Source organism: Bos javanicus, chromosome 9, assembly GCF_032452875.1.
Source record: "Bos javanicus breed banteng chromosome 9, ARS-OSU_banteng_1.0, whole genome shotgun sequence".
Classification (NCBI taxonomy): Eukaryota; Metazoa; Chordata; class Mammalia; order Artiodactyla; family Bovidae; genus Bos; species Bos javanicus.
The window spans coordinates 101,260,589-101,284,218 of record NC_083876.1 but is presented as its reverse complement, the minus strand read 5'-3'; the positions used below and the strand labels follow the sequence as shown (position 1 = coordinate 101,284,218).

Genomic DNA, 23,630 nt, shown 5'->3' with positions numbered 1-23,630 from the left:
TGTCACCGCCTGAAGCAGCTGGAAGACCTGCTTCCCAAAGGTGCTGGCCACCCGGGCTGCTCTGGCATCTCCTGCACCCCCACTCCTTGGACGGTCACTCTCATATGGAGGGTGTTCTGCCAATTTGCACAGTTGTGCCAGTGCACCCAGGGAGGTACCCAGAGCTCAGTGACAGGCACAGGTGGGGGCTGTTAACCAGGCTGGCAGGTACCGGGTGGTCCTGGCGAGGCCGAGCCTGAGGGCCGTGCCCGGGGCCCGAGTGCTGGAGCTGGGGGGCTCTTCCGCCACAGCCGCCACGCGTGTCCAGCCTTCCGGGTATCTGGGCTCCAAGGGGACAGAGGGGCCACACTGATGGGGCTGCAGTTTCCTTCATTTGTGACCTTAGTATTATTATTATTTTTCCTCAGAATTTGACAGTGTGGGTTTCTCTTTTCTTCAACTAACTGCATTCATAGCACCAACTCTCAGGTCAAAAGTTGACACAGAATATTCTATGGTTTTAAAAATAGTTTTTCCCGCAATGAAACAGGTAACACACCTGAATGTCAGACATGGGTAATACATCAGCTTGCTGTAACAAAGCGGCACAGGGTGGGTGTCTTAAACACCAGAACTTCATTGTCTCATACTGGAGGCCAGAGAGCGTGGTTAAGGCTTGGGGAGGGCTGGTTCCTGCCTTGGCGCTGCCCCAGCCCCCAGCGATGGAGGTGATTCTTGGGCTTCCTGGGCTGTAGGTGCATCTGCCCGAGTCTGTCTTCACCATCACAGCGTTCTCCTTCTCCTGTGTGTGTGTCTGTGGCTGAGTTTCTCCTGTTTATACAGACACTAATCATGTGTGATCTGGGGCCCACCCTGCTCCAGTATGATCTTGTCTCAACTGTGTCTCCAACCACCATCTTTCCAAGTGAAGTCACATTCTAGGCACTGGGCTTAAGACATCAACCCACAGATTTTTAGTAAAGGTGATGCAACCCGCCAGCGTTGCAGTCAGTTGTAGCTGCCACTTTTCCTTCTTAGACTTGAGCCTCTTTTTAGCATAGTGTGTACCCAGAACTCAGATTTCCAAAGGTTAATTCTGTTGTCAGCAGCGGGCTCTGTGAAGGTTGTGAAGATAAAGACATGAATTTCACAGCGCCACGCTCATGCGGACTTTAGTCCTATTTTGAAAAGATCGCCATGTTCTGATGAAACAGCAGGAAGTAACGTTTGGGGTCAACGTGATGGTGGTTTCTTTCTGTCGGCCTCTATGAGCTCATTCGCAACATTGATGCTTGTGAAATAGAGGGTCTGAGCCTATCTGTGCTTTAATCACATGTGACACTTCCTGAAAGTGAAGGTGTCAGCCACTCAGTCGTGTCCGACTCTTTGTGACCCCGTGGACTGCAGCCCGCCAGGCTCCTCTGCCCATGGGATTCTCCAGGCAAGAATCCTGGAGTGGGGTGCCATGCCCTCCTCCAGGGGATCTTCCTGACCCAGGGATTGAACCCAGGTCTCCTGACAGTTCATATCTGTTCCTGTTTCAAGATTTTCTTCCTCTGAGGCTCTCTTACTTCTGTTACCATAGCAAAGCCCAAAACTTTTTTAGGAAGATGTTTATTGAGACCTCATATACTTTAAATAATAGCTTTAAAAGCATCAAGACTACTTGGATGTGAAAAGAGTTCAACTATTTTATTTCATGGTCGAGTTTAAACACATCTGTTTAAGATGCTCGACGTCCCCGGGTTACTTCAACAGGAAGCTGCTGCTTCTCACCTCTGATGGGGTTAGGATTTTCACGAGGGCGGCCGGGGCTCTCATCAGCTTCCAGATTCTTCTCTCCTCTGAGCCGCGTAACACATGCTGAGCTCCAGGACCACGTACAGGTACCTCCTGTGGGCCGGGCCGCGTTCTCAGGGGAGAGACGCAAGAGGTGAGCAAAACACGAGTCCTCGGCCTCGCGGGCCTCGGTTCTGCCTCAGGGAGAGTCCTCGGCCTCTCGGGCCTCGGTCCTGCTGCAGGGAGACAACGTGGAGCCAGAAGAGTCAGCCGTTGTTGTTTACTCACTCAGTCGTGTCTGACTCTCTGTGACCCCAGGGACTGTAGCCCGCCAGGCTCCTCTGTCCATGGGATTTCCCAGGCAAGAATCCTGCAGTAGATTGCCATTTCCTTCGCCAGGGCATCTTGCCGACCCAGGGACTGAAAGCACGTCTCCTGTACTCCTGAATTGCTGGTGGACTCTTTACTGCTGAAGCACCAGGGAAATCACTTGTCAATACAAGTCAGGTTGAATCACGCACAAGTACATGACATACGTAGAGAGTTTGCCCTGATGTGATGAGCAGAGTGGAGGAAAATGAACCAGGGGTGCAGCCGAGCACCAGGGGCGGGGGAGGCCCAGCAAGAAGTGCGCTGGAGGGGGTGGGACGGGCCCGCGGTGCAGACATGGGCACAGACCTGCCTGGACGGAGCTCCCAGGGCAGCGGTTGCCAGGCTCCTGGGCCTGGGCGTAAGCTGGGGCCCTGGGGCACAGGTCACGTGGGCGGGGAACTTCCATGGCAACAAGCCTCAGGGAGAGGAGGTGACCGAGCCCTGTTCTGGAAGGGCACCCGGGGGGCAGCCTGGGGGCCAGCATGGTGGGAGCAGGCTCCCAAAGCCCCTCTGAAGCAACCAGCCCAGAAGCTCCCGGGTTTGTAAAGCACCCGCTGTTTGCAGCCTTGTGTAGGCAACGCGGGCAAGGGAACAACAAAGTCACTCTGACCAGGACAGGGTCTTGTCCCGTGGGAGGAGGACACACACGTGTTTGCACACCCCCTGCAGGCACACACATGCACACGTGTACACACATCACACGCACACACGCACACACATGCACACATCACACACGTGTGCACACAGACACTTAGACAAGGTCAACATAGCCAACCTGGATGAGCTACAAGACCATTATGTGAGATCTGATAAGGGGTCGCACAACCAGTGATTACATTTCTCACGTTTGTGAAAAGTACAAACATTGGAAGGTGAGGCACAGAGAAGGAAACCACGTTATGTTTTCCACTCTTGACATAAAAGAGCATCCCAGCCACAACAAGCTGTCACCCCACAGTCACTCCAGTGGCTGTAACAAGAAAGGACAGACCGTAACGAGGACGTGGAGGAATCCAAGCCCTGTCGTTACGGTGACAGGGTAAAACTGCGCAGCCACTTTGGAAAGTGGTTTACGGTTCCTTAAAAAGTTCAGCCTCGAATCACTGCATGACCCAGAAATTCCACTTCTAAGCACATACCTAAGATAATAGAAAATTTATGTTCACACAAAAACTTGTACATGATTTTCATAACAGCATTATTCATAAGAGTTAAGCACTGAGAACAACCCTAATGTCCATCAAGTACTAACAGACATCAAAATCTGTCTCTCCATAACCATACCAGTTAGCCGTAAAAGGGAACTACGTTCTTATGTATCTGGTGCAGCACAGATGAAACTTGAAGATATTACGCTAAGTGAAAGGAACCAGATGTCAAAGACTACATGTTGCGTGGTACTATTTGTCTGGAATGATTCTATTTGTGTGAAATATCCAGACTAGAGGTCTGCTGGGGTCCGAATCAGTCTGCCGGGGCTGCCCTAACAAAAGAGCACAGTCGGGGCAGGCGCTTAGACGTTTATTTCCACACAGCTCTACAGGCTGGCTCTGCAAGGTCAGGGTGCGGGCAGGTTTGGTTTCTCCTGAGGCCTCTCTCCTTGGCTTGCAGACACTCGCCCACCCCGCATGTCCTCACGTGGACTTTCTCTGTGTACCTGCACTCCTGGGTCCCTCTGTGTCCGAATCTCCTCTTCTTATACGGGCAGCCATCAGGTTGGGTCGTCTCACTTTAATGATGACCTCGTAAAGCCTCCATCTCCACATACAGTCACACTCTGAGGGGCCGAGGTCAGGACTCCAACATCAGGCACCTCTGTCCCCGGGATTCTCCAGGCGAGAACACTGGTATAGGTTGCCGTGCCCTCCCCCAGGGGATCTTCCTGACCCAGGGATTGAACCCCCATCTCTTACGTCTCCTGCATTGGCAAGCAGGTTCCTTAGCTCCAGAGCCACTTGAAGCTAGCGGGCAGGCTTTTCCTCTGGGGCAATGAAAACGGTCTGACGCTCATTCTGGTGATGGGCGCAGTACACTGAGAGACATTCAAGTGAACTCTTTAAGGCGGTGAGTTTCAGGACCTGTGAATTACATGCCTCAGTTAAAAAACAATCTTCTGCTAACCTCCAAAAGAGGCTAATGCAAGTGCCCAGTGGAAGAAAGACATGAGAAATGAGGACGAAACGTAAGGAAGTGTTTCCTGTAGACGCAGGACCCCCGCGGACTGGTTTCCCAGTGCCTTTGAGTAGCCACCTGCTAAAGACTCCACGCTGTTGCCAGGCTCTGAATTCCAGGAAGGAGAAAATGCTGAGATGTAAAACAAAGGCTCTCGGTGGCTGAATTCCCCGGGCTGAGCCCTGGTGACTCACGCTTCTGCGGGCGGGTCCGGCCCGGAGCGGGCGCTGCTGTGCTGCGAAGACAGTCCCTCTGCAGCGTCCCCCGGCCTGGTCCTCTGAGCGTCTCGCGTCCACAGCTGCCTCGTGCAAAAGCCATCATTCCTGTTCCGCCCGCCCCCTGGGAGCCTGGGCGGGGGCTTTGCGGAGCCCCTTTCTGCTTGACGGAGCCCCGGGCCTTGGGGACGCAGGGCCGCCCACGGCGGCTGACGGCTGTCTCTGCCATCTGCCTGCTCATCCTTCAGCTGTGTGTTTGCACAAACCGAACACCGCAGCCTTCTCGCAGCATTGTAGGGAAGCACGTCTTGTGAAGTGCAGGAAAAAACAGGCTGAAAGGGGCCTTAGGGTAACAGGGATCTTCATCCACAGTTTGGTACGATTCTCCTCAGGTGCGCCTTAACAGGTCACGAATCTTGAAAGATCATGAGAAACGGCTAATGGAAAGAGCCCCTGCAACAGACATTTCATTCTGCTGAAGACAAAGGAAACACAGCTCGTCCTGCTGGAGGAGGCAGTAACTGCTTACGTCACAAGCCGACTCTGTGGCCTTTACTATCTCCCTACGTAACGCCCTCAGTTTCTGTGCGACACGGCCAGGCCGTTCTTGGTGGCAGAAAATATCCCTGTTGTGTGGATGCTAAAAGCCTATATTCTGGCAAAAGTAACACTTTTAAGAGTGTGAATTTGCAGTTTCTAACAAACCTTTCAGAAAAAGGTCATTTTACTGAGCGCGTGTGAGAAATTCACGCAGCTCGTGGTCACCCACAGTCACAAAAGAGAACATGAGCTGAAATCAGCCAATAATGTGGAAAATCCAAGGACCTCGCCTCTTCTGAACTCTTTCCCTGCCGGAGTCAAGATTGGCTCCAGGTAGGGGTGGCGGCTCCTTGGTCCCTGGCGCCCTCTGCAGGAGGAAAGGGGAAGTGACGAGGGTCAGCAGGACGTCTGGATGGCGCCAGCGAGCAGGCGTGCTGACAAAATGAGCTGTGAGTGCAGCTGTGGCCTGGGTAGCATCTGCGTGCGTGATTTAAGGCTCGAGCAATTTCAGGTTGAGAAGCCTTCAACCAGAGAAGACATACAACACTTTCATAGGAAGACTTACCGACATAAAGAGACCAGTTCTCCCTGATTTTCAAAATATTTGTTGTTTGGTTGCTAATGGACTGCGGCACACCAGGCTCCTCTGTCCTCCACTATCTCCTGGAGCTTGCTCAAATTGACGTCCATTGACTCAGCAGTGCCATCCAACCATCTCATCCTCTGCCGTCCCCTTCTCCTCCTGCCTTCAATCTTTCCCAGCATCAGGGTCTTTTCCAATGAGTCAGTTCTTCGCATCAGGTGGCCAAAGGGTTGGAGCTTCAGCTTCAGTCCTTCCAATGAATATTCAGGGTTTATTTCCTGTAGGATGGACTGGTTTGATCTCCTTGCTGTCCAAGGGACTCTTAAAGAGTCTTGTCAAGCACTGCAATTCAAAATCATCTATTCTTTGGCATTCAGCCTTCTTTATGGTCCAACTTTCACATCCATACATGACTACTGGAAAAACAACAGCTCTGACTATATGGACCTTTGTCAGCAAAGAGATGTCTCTGCTTTTTAATATGCTGTCTAGGTTTGTCATACGTTTCCTTCCAAGGCACAAGTGTCTTTTAATTTCATGGCTGCAGTCACCATCTGCACTGATTTTGGAGCCCAGGAAAATAAAATTTTTCATTGCTTCTACTTTTTCCCCTTCTATTTGCAATGAGAAGATTGGACTGGATACTATGATATTAGTTTTTTGAATGTCAAGTTTTAAGCCAGCTTTTTCACTCTCCTCTTTCACTTTCATAAAGAGGCTCTTCAGTTCCTCTTCACTTTCTGCCATAAATGCGGTGTCATCTGCAAACTATAGGTTGTTATTTCTCCTAGAATCTTGATTTTGGCTGTGATTCATCCAGTCCAGCATTTCTCATGACGTACTCTGCATATAAGTTAAATAAGCAGGGTGACAATATACAGCCTTGACGTACTCCTTTCCCAATTTGGAACCAGTCTGTTGTTCCACGTCCAGTTCTAATTCTTACTTCCTGACCTGCATACAGATTTCTCAAAAGGCAGGTCAGGTGGTCTGGTATTCCCATCTCTTGAAGAATTTTCCACAGTTTGTTGTGATTCAAACAGTCAAAGGCTTTGGCGTAGTCAATGAAGCAGTTCAGTTCAGTTAAATTGCTCAGTCGTGTCCAACTTTGCGATCATATTGAGTGAAGCAGAAGTAGATTCTTTTCTGGAACTCTCTTGCTTTTTCTATGAGCCAACAAATGTTGGCAATTTGATCTCTGGTTCCTTCCTCTGCCTTTTCCAAATCTATCTTGAACATCTGGAATTTCATGGTTCACGTACTGTTGAAGCCTGGCTTGAAGGATTTTGAGCATTACCTTACTAGCATGTGAGATGAGTGCAATTGTGCAGTAGTTTGAACATTTTTGGCCTTTCTTTGGGATTGAAATAAAATCTGACCTTTTTCAATTCTGTGGCCACTGCTGTGTTTTCCCAATTTGCTGGCATATTGAATGTAGCACTTTAACAGCACCATCTTTTAGGATTTGAAATAGCTCAACTGGAATTCCGTCACCTCCACTAGCTTTGTTCGTAGTGATGCTTCCTAAGGCCCATTTGACTTCGCATTTCAGGATGTCTGGCTCTATGTGAGTGATCACACCATTGTGGTTTCTGGATCATGAAGTTCTTTTTTGTATAGTTCTGTGTATTCTTGCCACCTTTTCTTAATATCTTCTGCTTCTGTTAGGTCCATACCATTTCTGTCCTTTATTGAGCCCAACTTTGCATGAAATGTTCCCTTGGTATCTCTAATTTTCTTGAAGAGATCTCTAGTCTTTCCCATTGTATTGTTTCCAAATAAAGGCTATCAATTTTCTCCCTGGAGATAGATAAATTGATTATAAAAGTTTACATGAAAAATAAGTAGAATTTATAAGAATCAATAAGAAATGATACGAATCAATAAGAAAATCTTGACAAAGAAGAATTTAGGTGGGGGAAGGGGCTAGCCCTTCTAGGCATTACAACACGTGATAAAGTGTCTATAATTACAGCAAGGTAGTATTAGCACATCACTGGAACAGAACAGAAAATCAAGGAGTCAGCCCAAGAGCAGATGGAAATTTAGGGTGATAAGTGCATCCTCTTAGACCTTACTGGGAGAAACAATGGGCTTTTTACTGAATGACGTGGAGAATCGTGGACCGCCTCTGGGATTAGATCCATACCCTGTGCGGTCCCTAGGCTCATCCCAGAGCTTCAGAGATCTGTGAGCCAAACGCGAAACCACGGTGTCTGAAGAGGGGGTCGGTGGTGTGCCACGCTACCCTGGACCTCCACATGTGAGGTGCTAACTTCTGGGGCTGTTCCTACCGAGGAACCCACATGCTGTTCCCACCGCCACGAGCTGTGGGCCTGGGCGTCCATCACAGGAGCCACCTGCGTGGACTCTGCACGTGTCCATTTGCTGGGGCCCAGGCTGTGGGTCCACAAGGCGGTCCACGGCACTGGGTGTCCAGCATCCTAACTCTTCAGAGAGGAAGGGCCTTCACTGAGGTGAACTTCCTCAGAGGCGAGAGGATTAAACAGGACGTATATGCTGAAAACTACAATTCTAAAAGACACCTGCACCCCGGCGTTCATCACAGCACTATTTACGATAGCCAGGACACGGAAGCAACTTAGAAGTCCATCAACAAATGAATGGATAAAGAAGCTGTGGCACATATATACAACGGAATATTACTCAACCGTAAAAAGAACGAATTTGAGTTAGTTCTAATGAGGTGGATGAATCTAGAGCCTATTATACAGAGTGAAGTAAGTCAGAAAGAGACAGAGTATATTAATGCATATGCATGGAATTAAAAGACGCTTGCTCCTTGGAAGAAAAGCTATGACCAACCTGGACAGCATATTAAAAAGCAGACACCTTACCTTGCCAACAAAGGTCCATCTAGTCAAGGCTATGGTTTTTCTAGTAGTCATGTATGGATGTGAGAGTTGGACTATAAAGAAAGCTGAGCGCAGAAGAATTAATGCTTTTGAACTGTGGTGCTGGAGAAGACTCTTAAGACTCCCTTGGACTGCAAGATCAAACCAGTCCATCCTAAAGGAAATAAGTCCTGGATATTCATTGGAAGGACTGATTCTGAAGCTGAAGCTCCAAAACTTTGGCCAGCTAATGGGAGGAACTGACTCATTGGAAAAGACCCTGATGCTGGGAAACACTGAAGGTGGAAGGAGAAGGGGACGGCAGAGGATGAGATGGTTGGATGGCATCACTGACTCGATGGACGTGAGTTTGAGTAGTCTCCAGGAGTTGGTGACAGACAAGAAGCCTGGTGAGCTGCAGTCCATGGGGTCGAGGAGAGTCTGATGTGACTTAGTGATTGAAATTTAACTGTATGGAATTTATTTAGAAAAACGGTACGGATGAACCTATTTAGGGACGGAGTGGAGACACAGATGTAGAGAATGCACTGTGGACACAGCGGGGGTGGGAGAAAGTGGGATGAATGGAGAAAGCAGCAACGGCGTACATCCACGGAGAAGGCAAAGGCACCCCACTCCAGTGCTCTTGCCTGGACAATCCCATGCACGGAGGAGCCTGGAAAGCTGCAGTCCACGGCATCGAGAAGACTCAGACATGACTGAGCGACTTCACTTTCACTTTTCACTTTCATGCATTGGAGAAGGAAATGGCAACCCACTCCAGTGTTCTTGCCTGGAGAATCCCAGGGACGGGGGAGCCTGGTGGGCTGCCGTCTATGGGGTTGCAGAGTCGGACACGACTAAAGCAACTTAGCAGCAGCAGCAGCAGCTGTACATACATGACCCTGTGTATAATAGATCGCTGGCGGGCAGCTGCTGTATATTAATAGTGCAAGGAGCCAAGCCTGCCACTCTGTGGTGACTGTGAGGGAATGGGGCGGGGAGAGAGGAGGGAGGCTCGAGAGCCAGGGGACATATGTGTAACGAAGGCTGACTCACACTGCCGTATGGAAGGCACCAACACAGCACTGGAAAAATTAAAACCAGAAGAGGCAAAAGCAGCAAGAATTTAAAGTGCAGTTACACCCTGGCTTCGATAACAGTGATGCTCGAGACAGGCGAGGTCTTGTGTGAGACGGCCCTGCTCTTCCGGGCGGGAGCGCTCCGGAGCGCGGTGGACGCCAGCCCACCGACCTCAGGAAACCTGTCTCCGTGTTGGAAAGGGAGTGTCTCCCCCGGTCCTGCCTCCTGCTTGCCCTGAGCAGCGGGTGATGGGGCCGCCCGTCCCCCACTGCTTTCCTCCCGCCTGCTCCCCGGGCCCAAACGTGTCCTTTTTCCAGGTTAGGTCAGGGAGATACCTGTGATTCTCAAAGAGGACCCTAAGTTACTCCTGGCAGTAGGTTATGTCCTGCATTATATCCTTCTTTTTTGGACTACTCGATTATCAAATAGCAAGACTGATGTTTCTGCCTGCTTATGGGTACCAGCCCTGTTTCTTTGTACTTAAAGCTTGTCCTGTAGAACTTTTCTGAACTGAAGAATCATCTACGGTATAAACTAAAAGGATAAGGACGTATTTCATTTTTTTTAAAAATCATAAAGTAATCAACTTTAGTTCTTAGTTCAGTTGCTCAGTCGTGTCCGACTCTTTGTGACCCCATGAATCGCAGCACGCCAGGCATCCCTGTCCATCACCAACTCCCGGAGTTCATCCAGACTCACGGCCATCGAGTCAGTGATGCCATCCAGATATCTCATGCTCTGTCGTCCCCTTCTCCTCCTGCCCCAAATCTCTCCCAGCATCAGAGTCTTTTCCAATGAGTCAACTCTTCACATGAGGTGGCCAAAGTACTGGAGTTTCAGCTTTAGCATCATTCCTTCCAAAGAAATCCCAGGGTTGATCTCCTTCAGAATGGACTGGTTGGATCTCCTTGCAGTCCAAGGGACTCTCAAGAGTCTTCTCCAACACCACAGTTCAAAAGCATCAATTCTTCTGTGCTCAGCTTTCTTCACAGTCCAACTCTCACATCCATACATGACTACTGGAAAAAACAGCCTTGACTAGACGGACCTTTGTTGGCAAAGTAATGTCTCTGCTTTTGAATATCCTATCTAGGTTGGTCATAACTTTCCTTCCAAGGAGTAAGCGTCTTTTAATTTCATGGCTGCAGTCACCATCAGCAGTGATTTTGGAGCCCAGAAAAATAAAGTCTGACCCTGTTTACACTGTTTCCCCATCTATTTCCCATGAAGTGATGAGACCGGATGCCATGATCTTAGTTTTCTGAATGTTGAGCTTTAAGCCAACTTTTTCACTTTCCACTTTCCCTTTCATCAAGAGACTTTTTAGTTCCTCTTCACTTTCTGCCATAAGGGTGGTGTCATCTGCATAGCTGAGGTTATTGATATTTCTCCCGGCAATCTTGATTCCAGCTTGTGTTTCTTCCAGTCCAGTGTTTCTCATGATGTACTCTGCATACAAGTTAAATAAGCAGGGTGACAATATGCAGCCTTGACATACTCCTTTTCCTATTTGGAACCAGTCCGTTGTTCAATGTCCAGTTCTAACTGTTGCTTCCTGACCTGCATACAGATTTCTCAAGAGGCAGGTCAGGTGGTCTGGTATTCCCATCTCTTTCAGAATTTTCCACAGTTGATTGTGATCCACACAGTCAAAGGCTTTGGCATAGTCAATAAAGCAGAAATAGATGTTTTTCTGGAACTCTCTTGCTTTTCCCATGATCCAGTGGATGTTGGCAATTTGATCTCTGGTTCCTCTGCCTTTTCTAAAACCAGCTTGAATATCAGGAAGTTCACGGTTCACGTATTGCTGAAGCGTGTTGTGGAGAATTTTGAGCATTACTTTACTAGCATGTGAGATGAGTGCAATTGTGCAGTAGTTTGAGCATTCTTTGGCATTGCCTTTCTTTGGGATTGGAATGAAAACTGACCTTTTCCAGTCCCATGGCCACTGCTGAGTTTTCCAAATTTGTTGGCATACAGAGTGAAGCACTTTCACAGCATCATCTTTCAGGATTTGAAATAGCTCAAACGGAATTCCATCACCTCCACTAGCTTTGTTCGTAGTGATGCTTTCTAAGGCCCACTTGACTTCACATTCCAGGGTGTCTGGCTCTGGGTGAGTGATCACACCATCGTGATTACCTGGGTCGTGAGGATCTTTACTGATGTGTAATTTGCACACAGCAAACGTCCACCCGTCTCAAGTATGCTCGTGGATGTGGATGACTGTTGATGAATGTGAGACTCTGTGAGCCTTCACCCCAACTCTCTCCCCGGTGAGTCCCCGGTGCTGTGGGCCTTGTTTGAATGATCAGTTCCTTATTCTGTATCGGGATGTTTCTTTCAGTACGACCTTGAGCTGCACAAGGACAAGCGCAGACCAAGGGATGCTCTCTGGATGAAGATGCTCCAAGAGAAAATGAATACGCAGCAGAGGCAGAGGAAGACCCCCAGCCTCGGCTCTCAGCGGGACCTGGAGAGCCAGCGGAGAGAGGTACCTGTGGTCTGTCGCGTTTGCAGGACGGACCCACGTGCTGCCATTATTGAGCTTGGGGACTCGCCCTTCAGGCCTCAGGTTCGCAGCAGGTGCCTGGTCTTACTTCACCTCCTCTCGATCACACGCAAGCCCTTCCCGTCACGTCTTATCCAGACCATTTCCCAGGGGAGAGCTGGGCTGGAAGAGGTCAGGGAGCTGCCCCCAGGTGCAGCTGGGCAGTGGCAGAGCCGGGGTGTGCCCCAGGCCTCTGGCTACTCCTCACTGCCCTCGGCAAGATGTGCTCTCACCAGCTTTCCCCCCACCCACGACCCTTGCTGCCCGTTCCCCCACAGTCCGGGCCCACAGTCCAGGCCAGTTTTGAGCAGAGCTTGCCCAGGACTGGCTCCTTCCTATCTCTATCTCTGAATTCCTCCTCTGAGTTGCCGTCTCAAGCCTCTCCAGAGAGGCTGCCCGAACATCTCAGACACGTTTCATATGCCTTCCCGACTCCAAGTTTCTTCCCAGTCGATGGCCTGCCTGACTGCAGGGGTCCTGGTCCTTCCCACCATCCCACCCTGTTCAGGAAGACTTCATCTGCTCTCAGCAGCTCCCAAACAACCTTCTCCCACACCCTTTATAATAATCCAACACAGTTCCTTTTTATTTTTTAGTCAGTTCAGTTCAGATGCTCAGTCCTGTCTGACTCTCTGCAACCCCATGGACTGCAGCACGCCAGGCCTCCCTGTCCTTCACTGTCTTCCAGAGCCTGCTCAAATTCATGTCCATTAAGTCAGTGATGCCATCCAACCATCTCATCCTCTGTCATCCCCTTCTCCTCCCACCTTCAATCTTTTCCAGCATCAGGGTCTTTTCCAATGAGTCAGTTCATTGCATCAGGTGGCCAAAGTATTGGAGTTTCAGCTTTGGCATCAGTCCTTCCAAAGAACAGCCAGGACTGATTTCCTTTAGGATGGACTGGTTGGATCTCCTTGTAGTCCAAGGGACTCTCAAGAGTCTTCTCCAACACCACAGTTCAAAAGCATCAATTCTTCTGCGCTCAGCTTTATGGTCCAACTCTCACATCCATACATGACTACTGGAAAAACTGTAGTCTTGACTAGATGGACTTTTGTTGGCAAAGTAATGTCTCTGCTTTTTAACACGCTGTCTAGGTTGGTCATAGCTTTTCTTCCAAAGAGCAAACGTCTTTTAATTTCATGGCTGCAGTCACCATCTGCAGTGATTTTGGAGCCCAAGAAAATAAAGTCTGTCACTGTTTCCATTGTTTCCCCATCTATTTGCCATGAAGCAATCGGATCGAATGCCATGATCTTGGTTTTTTGAATGTTGAGTTGTAAGCCAGCTTTTTCACTCTCCTCTTTCACCTTCATCAAGAGGCTCTTTAGTTCCTCTTCACTGTCTGCCGTAAGGGTGGTGTCACCTGCGTATCTGAGGTGGTTGGTATTTCTCCTGGCATCTTGAGCTGCACCAGGTCCTACTTGCAGCACACGGGGGCTTCTATCTTCGATGCAGCGGGCACCATGTTTCAGTTGCAGCATGGGAGCCCTCGGCTGTGTCACGTGGGATCTAGTTCCCTGACCAGGGATCGAACCTGGGCCCCCTCCATTGGGAGTGCAGAGTCTTAGCCACTGGACCACCAGGGAAGTCCCTCACAAAGCTGCTTCTGAAGTTTGCTGGCTTCGTGCCTCAGGCTGATCACCAGAGCCCCAAGCCCTGAGTTCCAGGATCTGGGACCTTCCCTGAAGTACGTGGTCAGTGCAGCTTGTGCCTCCAAAACATTTACTTTGTGCCAATGAGAGACAAATAATAAAAAAAAAAACTAAAAAAGATTAAAGAAAAATAGATTTGATGGTAAGATGGGAGAGGATACAGGCTGTGAAAAAAATGGAGGGCACGTTAAAGGATATCTGGGGTGCTGGGGAGGGCGGCCTGCGGGCCTCTGGGTGCGACCACCCTGGAGAAGAGCAGGTGCCAAGGCCCTGGGGTGTGTGTGGTGAGCAGGGCACAGTGAGGACCCCTGGGTGCTGGGAGAGTGGGGACGCGGGGGGCTCAGGGGCGGGGCGGGGGTTCCGAGCCTATGAGCCAGAAGAGAGCGGGATGTGGGGGGCAGGGCTGGGGTCCCGCGCCTACGGGCCAGAAGAGAGCGGGGACACGGGGAGGGGCAGGGACGCGGCGGGCAGGGGCAGGGCTGGGGTCCCGGGCCTACGGGCCAGAAGGACCGTGGCTTTTACTTGGGGTCCGAGGAGGCGCCACCACAGGGTTTTAGCAGAGAGTGGCCTCGACCGAGAGCAAGCTCACAGGTGGTTCTCAAACTTTGGAATCCAGCTAATGCTGCCACATGTCTGCCGCTTGCTGTTAGGGCGTCCTCAGGGGTGTCTGTGTTGCGGTTCCCTGGAACGCAGCACACCGAGGGCTGGAGTGTGTCTGGAACGCCCTCAGCTCCTAACACAAGGTGGTGTTTTTACATTTTGCTCACACCACTCAGCCTGCGGGATCTTAGTTCCCCAAGCTGGGGCTGAACCCAGTGGAAAGTGTGGAGTCCTAACCACTGGACCCCACGCAGGTCCCTGGGGCACCTTTGTGAGGCTGTGGAGACACCACATCTTTTGGGGGTCCAGCGGGCGCCCCAGGCCACACAGCTCCCATTTATAAACGGTCCGGGCCGGTGGGTGCTGGGACCCAGACCCAGGCTCCGGCAGGCCCCGGAGGAGGAAGAGGACCCACAGAGGAGCAGTGCGCCCTCAGTGAGGGGGGACTCGGGTCCCCTCGGAAAAGGTGCTGAAGGCCTCCCGCAGGGACCGGAAACAGGGCCTGGGAGCACGTGAGTAGTCAGGGTGGGCCGTCCTGGTGGGGGGCCTAGGCCAGGAGAAACGGTGTCCTAAGAAAAGGGGACCCTGGACACGGGTGTGGGGGATGGGAAGGTGCTGTGAGCTCGGGGCAGAGACTGGGACGCGCCTCCCGCGGCCCCCCAAGACGTCCGCAGCCCCGAGGGCCGGATGGATCCCCCTCAGTGAATCCCCCTCGGCCCTGGGGTCAGACTTCCGGGGTCCACACCGGCCAGAGGAGCCGCGTCCCTGGTTCTCCGCCGCGTCTGTGCCGCCCCGGGTGCAGGCTCTCTCTAGCGGACGTGGGCGGCCTCCTCGGGGGTCTGTGTGCGTTTGCTGGGGAATCACACAAAACCTCGGACCCCCGCCCCGGCAACCTCGTACACAAACGGCCCAGCTCTGCACCGTATGCGGAACGCTGTCCCCGGGGTCTCCTCCCCCCCCGGCCCCCGGCGCGCCCCGTCCCTGCACAATGGGGGCCCCTCCTGCCCGGCCTCCATCCACCTGGCGTCACCGCGGTCCCGTCGCTGCCCCATGGCCACGCTCAGCCTGGCCCGGGCACTGTCCACCCCGTCAGGCCCACTCGGTGCCCCTGGAGCGCCCGGAGGGCCGTGGTCTAGTACCTTCGCCCAGACGGAGCCCATTCCGCGCTCACCCCGCCCCCGGTGCCCTCGCCCCCCTCGCTGTGCCCGCCCCCCGCCCCCCCCTGCACCCTGAGTTGCGCAGATCATCGCCCAGTCTATCTCCCCGCTGGTTCCATGGGAGGGAAGCCTTTATCTGTGTGCTTCGTCTTGATCCCCAGTGTCTCCCAAAAGCCCCGAACAGTGTCTGCCGCGGAGGGGGCATTTAAGCCGTGTCTTCAGAGGAATTGAGCAACTGCACGACTAGAAAGCACTTAGTGTTTGAGGGCTTCCCTGGTGGCACAGACCTAAAGCATCTGCCTACAATGCTGGAGACTCAGGTTCGATCCCTGGGTTGGGAAGATCCCCTGGAGGAGGAAATGGCAACCCACTCCAGTACTCTTGCCTGGAAAATCCCATGGATGGAGGAGCCTGGTAGGCTACAGTAAAGAGTCAGACATGACTGAGCGACTTCACTTTTCACTTTCAGTGTTTCTCTGAAATGTGCTTATAGCTGATGGGACAGCATTGGCTGAGGTTGAACGACTTCTCTGTATCTACCAGTAAGCAGTCTGTGCAAAGACAAAGGCTGGACCTGGAAATTGTGGGCTTCCTCCACCTCTGGCCCCTGCCCTACCCCCACCTCGGCCCAGAGGCTTCACCCTGTGGAGCTTTCTAGGCGTCCCTCTGGCCCCTGCAAGGAGATCCAACCAGTCCATCCCAAAGGAGGTCCTGGATATTCATTGGAAGGACTGATGCTGAAGCGGAAACTCCAGTACATTGGAAAAGATCCTGATGCTGGGAAAGATTGAGGGCAGGAGGAGAAGGGGACGACAGAGGATGAGATGGCTGGATGGCATCACTGACTCAATGGATATGAGTTTGAGTCAACTCCAGGAGTCGGTGATGGACAGGGAGGCCTGGCGTGTTGTGGTTCATGGGATCGCAAAGAGTTGGACACGACTGAGCGACTGAACTGAACAGAACTGACTGAACTGGCCCCTGCTTGCAAGAGCATAAGAATGTCCTCATCTCCTCATCCCACTGCAGAGGAAGCTCCATGCTGCATCCCCCTTTCACCCGAGAATCAAATGGATGCTGAGAGCAGTGAGTCTCCGAGCCTGGGCCTGGGGGTGGAGGGGTGGGGGAGCAACACCCTGGGGAAGCAGAGCCCCAAGGCCCCCCAGACCTGCTGAGTCAGCGCCTGGAGGGGCGCTTGAGGGGGGGCGCTGGGGGCCGCACACTGTGGGCCGAAGCTCCAGGTGACTCTGGGGGGTCCTCGCTGCCCGTGAGCAGAGCTGAGTAAACAGTAGCACCTGAGGACTTTGAAGAGGATGCTCACAGCTCCAGAGAGGGCCTTGAAGTGGAGACTGAAAAAGCGCTTTGCTCTCCGCCCAACTGGAGGTCAGACCCGGATCCATTCCCAAGCACCGGGGTCCCCCACCTCCCCCAACACCGCCACCCACCCACCCCCCCCAACACCGCCACCCACCCACCCCACCCCCCACCGCGACGGGGCACCTTGATGGGATTAAAAAAATACACCCAAGCGCTTTCTGTTGACAATACTTTGTGCCAAATACCACTGTCCTCGCAGGAGGCTCATTTGCATTCTATTAATATGTGCATAAAATGTTGTCTGGTCTGAGCCCAAATACACAGACTGGGGAATCAAAGGGAACCTCTTCCCACCTTTTGCCGGCTTCCTCCCGAACAGTTATTTGTTCTAAAACAACTTCCTCAGCGAATTTCCTTTCTAAAGGAAACTCCTCTCCATTTTAAAGGAAAATTACCCCTTATTCTCCCGCTCCTTAACCGATTTCTGACAGGGGGCCCTAATGAGGGTGGGAGATTGCAGCTGGCATTTTTCCTGCCCTCCTTTTTAAAGCTGTGGGTGAGGCTCTTGAGAAAATATTCCGAGGAAATTTAGTGACTACAAAGGACTTGCCTTCTGTGTGGAATTTATACGAACACCTAACTAATGCTTTTATTTTGGGGCGGGGCAAACAATTACTGAGGTGCCATAGACTTTGAACCAGGTCCTATGAGGGAATTATAAAAAAAGATCTAGTTTATAGACATTAAAGAATAGGTTTCCTGCTCAAAATAGCATGCTGTCGCTAGAGTAGATTAAAAATGGTACAGAGAGTAAAAATAGGGAAAAACCAGTTTTTAATGAAACGTTTAAAAATATTTAATAATGTTCAGCAAATACTCTTGGTAAATTTTGCATGCTTCGAAGAAGTTAAAATAGGCTTTTTGGGGGGACAAAAACTTTCTGTCTCTGAGACTGAATTCATTGAAGATCTTAAGGGCTTTAGTGGACTTATTTAGTTATCTCATTTTTCTTATAACCAAGGATGTGAAACTCTTGAAGTTTGAACAGTTGCAGAGTTAAATGGAGCTTGGAAATCCTCTGGTCCACTTTCCTGGTGGGAGAGACCCTGAGGGGCCAGGGCAGCCTCCCTCCCCAGGCTCTGTCCTGGCTCGGTGTCTGTCTGATCCAGATGCTTCAGAAGTCTTTCTGTTTCTGCTACTATATTTAACCAATTTTAATTAACTCTTCTGGTTTCCCTTGTGGCTCAGCTGGTAAAGAATCCGCCTGCAATTCGGGAGACCTGGGTTCGATCCCTGGGTTGGGAAGATCCCCTGGACAAGGGAACGGCTCTCCACTCCAGTACTCTGGCCTGGAGAATTCCATGGACTGTAGAGTCCATGAGCTCACAAAGAGTCACGAGTGAGCCAGTTTCACTTTCACTTTTCGGGTTAGAAGTGAATGCAATGCACATTATTTACCTGCAGTTCACCAGGATTTGAGAGACATGGTGCTGCCCAGCTTGGCATCAGTTGCACGAAGGCTCAACCCCATGAAAGTGCCTGCACTTATTCATAAAACAGGCCCTTGGACTCTGGAAGTCTGTGTTAGCTGGACTCTGGAGCTCGGATCTGAATGGCAGCGCTCCGAGTTCTAGGCTTTTGGTCCTGCTTCCCTGCTTTGTAAGTGGGACGTGTGGGGGCAGGCCTGGAGGGGGGACTGGATGGTGTCTGGGCTCACTCGCCCCGCTTTCAGACGCTGTCTTCTCGTGAGTTACGACCTGGTAGCACAATTTTCCTTAGGTCATATCATGCTTCCCGGGTTTTCATGGACTTTCCTCAGGCCCAGGAACTAAGAACTTCAGTCTCTGAAGGCCAAAAAGTCTGCTCTAAGACAGGTTTTTATAACTGACCTTTGAGAGATTGGACAGATTTTATACAGTTCTGTTTGTAAGAAACATGGAGTGAGTTTCCAACTTAGAAAACGACTCCCCATGGCCTCGTGTGTGTATTTAAGATGTGATTTCTATCTTACCTCAAATGTCCATCCTGTGGCTCTTTGGCACAAGGACTCACATCTGCAACACAAAGCTAATTGAGAGGGATGCGGTATCCTGTGGCCTTCCCAGGCGGCTCAGCTGGTAAAGAACCTGCCTGCAATGCAGGAGATGGAAGAGACGGGGGTTCGATCCCGACTAAGGGTTGAACCTGCTCGCCCTGTATTGGAAGACAAAGCCTTAAGCGCTGGACCGCCAGGGAAGTCCCCTAAGTGGCTAAACCTGAACTTACTTTTACTTTTCCACGGCTTCCATCTTCCCCTTCATTGGAAGGGTCTAGACTCCCACATTCAACTGAATTAATAGATACTGATGTCAGGCAGGCTGTTGCAGTAGAATCAGCAGGAACCAGGCTGCACCTAACCATCCGACCTCCCCACCCGCCCCCAGCACCCTGACCTGTAGATTCTCTTACCGTGTTTCAAGAGGCGTCTGCAGGGAGGGGTTTCCTGGGCGCCACCAGCTTCGCCGGGGAAATTCAGTGCCCATTGTTTTCATGTAGCTGCGAGCACAGATGCCTCTAGTTTGCCGTGAGCACAGCGTCTGGCGTGGCATTTGCTGTGGAGCACGTCCTGAAGGAAAGAGCTGGACAAGTGCAGGGCAAGACATCTTAGGGCGAGCTGGCCATAGGCGCCAGCCCACCGGTCACTCCACACACGACGTGGCGTGGCCAGGGCTTTGAAGCCCCATTTACCCCACGTGGGGTAGAAAATCCTATTTAATTGTTCAAACGAACGTACTCATGATTTTTGGGCTTCCCTGATGGCTTAGTAAAGCATCTGTCTGCAATGCAGGAGACACAGATGTGAGTTCTATCCCTAGGTTACGAAGATCCTCTGGAAAAAGAAATGGCAACCCACTCCAGTAGTCTTGCCTGGGAAATCCCATGGACAGAGGAACCTGGCGGACTGCAGTTCACAGGGCCACAAAGAGTCAGACACGACTGAGCAACCAAGCACACACACATTCACGATTTGGACCGACAGATTTGTCCTTCATACGTAATAGATGAAACAAAGAATGGCTGACCCGTGAAATGAACGCTTGGTAGTTATTAAAATGAAATATTTTAAAACCAGTGCATATACTGACCATTTATTTATAAATTAATAGATACTTGTGTAATATCTTTTGAAACATTGAACTTTAATCCTTAAAAAAGAAAAAGATACCGGGCTTCCCCGGTGCCTCAGCGGTAAAGAATCTGCAAGCCAGAGCAATGCAGGAGCCACAGGAGACCTGGGTTCAGTCCCTGGGTCAGGAAGATCCCCTGGAGGAGGGCATGGCAACCCACTCCAGTGTTCTTGCCTGGAGAATCCCATGGACAGAGGAGCCTGGTGGGCTGCAGTCCACGGGGCCACAGAGAGTCAGACACAACTGAGTGACTGGGTCACGCCCACATGCCCCAGCCCAGTTCCACAGAAGAGGAAGTTTCCCAGTTTCCCGGTCCCAATTCCCAGAAAAGAAGAACGTGCTATACACTTGCCCTCCCAGAGGGTCAGTGCTTACCAAGATAAAATTGTTCACTTAAATAATTTTAATATAATAAATGTGAATAATTTAGTAGGAACTGAGATTTATGGGAAAGTGCTAGCATTTGGCAGATTCTGATGGGGTAGAAAGATCGAATTCATTATTTTCAGCAGTGTTCAGGTGGGCATTGTTCTATTAATTGTACATGAAGACATTAATAGAGAAAATAAAAAAAATATATACATATCAGTTCAATTCAGTCACTCAGTCGTGTCCGACTCTTTGCGACCCCATGAATTGCAGCACGCCAGGCCTCCCTGTCCATCACCAACTCCCGGAGTTCACCCAAACTCATGTCCATCGAGTCGGTGATGCCATCCAGCCATCTCATCCTCTGTCGTCCCCTTCTCCTCCTGCCCCCAATCCCTCCCAGCATCAGAGTCTTTTCCAATGAGTCATCTCTTCACATGAGGTGGCCAAAGTATTGGAGTTTCAGCTTTAGCATCATTCCTTCCAAAGAAATCCCAGGGTTGATCTCCTTCAGAATGGACTGGTTGGATCTCCTTGCAGTCCAAGGGACTCTCAAGAGTCTTCTCCAACACCACAGTTCAAAAGCATCAATTCTTCTGTGCTCAGCTTTCTTCACAGTCCAACTCTCACATCCATACATGACTACTGGAAAAAACAGCCTTGACTAGACGGACCTTTGTTGGCAAAGTAATGTCTCTGCTTTTGAATATCCTATCTAGGTTGGTCATAACTTTCCTTCCAAGGAGTAAGCGTCTTTTAATTTCATGGCTGCAATCACCATCTGCAGTGTGATTTTGGAGCCCAGAAAAATAAAGTCTGACACTGTTTCCACTGTTTCCCCATCTATTTCCCATGAAGTGATGAGACCGGATGCCATGATCTTCGTTTTCTGAATGTTGAGCTTTAAGCCAACTTTTTCACTCTCCACTTTCACTTTCATCAAGAGACTTTTTAGTTCCTCTTCACTTTCTGCCATAAGGGTGGTGTCATCTGCATATCTGAGGTTATTGATATTTCTCCCAGCAATCTTGATTCCAGCTTGTGCTTCTTCCAGCCCAGTGTTTCTCATGATGCACTCTGCATATCAGTAGTGGGAAAAAAAGTATTATAAGTATATTATTTCTGGTAGCAGAAATAATTGGTTTTCAAAATAGCAGAAAATTCTGTTTCTTTCTGCTACTTTGCATACATTATTAGGTGCATACAATTGTTGGTTTTACACAACACTGAAGTAACTGATTTTTTAAGTCATAGTGATGCTTTTGTGTCAGGGAATCTAGCACACAGTTTCCTATGACCTTGAACTCAGTGAAAACCAACGGTGACAAACTACATTATACCCCAGAGAGAGAGTAAGCAGAATTAAATTGAGACAATTCATTTCAACATGTTAACATTATTTTCACTGCTCTCAGCAGAACGCTTTCTGCTGTGTCTTAATGAGATTCAATCTGCCTTTATTATTTAGCACAAATGAGTGCCTGAGATGTGTACAGTGTGTGTGTGTGTGCGAATACACGTGTGTGTCTTTTAAAATCACACACAGAGATTGTGTTGACACAGAGACAGGTCAGGATCAACCCTCTCTATGTCATCACTGATGCATTCCTGCAACTCTGTGATCTCTTTCCCATACAGGATTAACTCTCCAGCACCCTGAGCCTTTCTGAACTTTACTGATTACAGGAAACAAGCTAAATGACCTTAAAAAATCAAAATACATGTCACAGACTCCACGCACTGTGTAAATTGATATTGACAAAATTGATAAAAACATAATAGCAGCAAGCAGTTCTTCAGGCCAGTCTACCTTAAGTGCTTTGTATGTATCAACTAACTCGATTCTCACAAAAACCATGTCAGCTGGACACTTTATTTTCAAATCCATTTTGGAGATGAGGAAAATTGAGGTACAATGAAATGAAGTCATTTGTTAAAGTGCCATAGTTTTCCAGTGGTGGAACTGGGACTTGAGCCCAGGTGGGGCGCTCTGGATTCTAAACACTGTTTTAGCTGACCATCCAGCCTCTCAAACAGCCGTGTGTATAAAGGCTTCACGTAAGCGCGTGCATTTCCTCAGTTGTCGTTCAGTTTCTGAGTTATGTCCGACTCTGCGACCCCATAAACTGCAGCACGCCAGGCTTCCCTGACTTTCACTGTCTCCCCAAGCTTGCTCAAACTCATGTCCATTGAGTCGGTGATGCCATCCAACCATCTCATCCTCTGCCGCCCCCTTCTCCTCCTGCCCTCAGTCTTTGCCAGCGTCAGGGTCTTTTCCAATGAGTCAGCTGTTTGCATCAGGTGGCCAGAGTATTGCAGCTTCAGCGTGAGTAAAAAATCAAAACAGCAAACAGCACTACCAGGCCCTCTCTGTGAACTCCAGGTTTCCCCGGCTATCATGAGAGGCACGGGGCACAGCCCGGGAGGACCGACAGGGCTTGGGGTCACCAAGAGATCTGCCTCTAGGTCAGTTTTCCCACCTATGAAATGAAATGACCACTTTGCAAGGTTGCCATGGCTTCATGTTTGTTAAGGAGACCCAGAGCACAGATCAGAGCCTGACTTCTTAGAATAGATAGGTTCAACACACAGCTGTGAAATTAGGTAACAAAAGCAGAAGGCACCAGACTGCCTGGAAGGTGCTTGGAAGGTGCTCAGGACTAGAAGTCACTTTGATTATTCTTAGAAATACAAGAGATGCAGAACATGTGAAGAGTTTCTGATTTCATCCTATACGTTTATTTTTGTAAAATTAACTATAATAATGCATAGTGGGGGGAAAAAGCCAGGAAAGTAGCTGATGCTTTTTTTTTTTTTAATGAACAAAATGTTTAAAACTTTATTTTAAAATCCTATTACCTAGGCAATCTGACAGTCCAGCTCGTCTCAATTCCCTACGTTTCTGGATGGCTGAGGTTTTACTACTTCGACTTCTGGAGTAGAAAAGGGGCTGATCAATGGCTGTTTTTAATTTGTACCTATTGCCTGAAGGCAATCTGGCTTATGGTGAAGACACACAAACATAAAATTATACCTTTTTAAAAAAAATCAAACCCAATTGAGCGCCCAGGACATAGCATGAAACCATAGCTCATTCCACAGATGTTTGCATCCTTGGCACAAGCAGTTGGAACACACGCGTGTGACAGCACGCCCCACACCGCCGTCCCCAGGAGAGGCCCTCTTGTAGGCACCGATCAGCTCAGTTGTCTTCACAGCGCTGTGGGTGTGGGCTT

General features: G+C 50.0%; 1 non-coding gene across 1 annotated transcript; it reads right to left on the bottom strand.

Annotated features, from left to right (window-relative positions):
• Nucleotides 1-13,645: 13,645 nt before the first annotated feature.
• On the bottom strand, nt 13,646-13,718 carry TRNAG-CCC (transfer RNA glycine (anticodon CCC)). Its single transcript has one exon. It is a non-coding gene; the product is annotated as a tRNA-Gly (tRNA).
• Nucleotides 13,719-23,630: the final 9,912 nt, after the last annotated feature.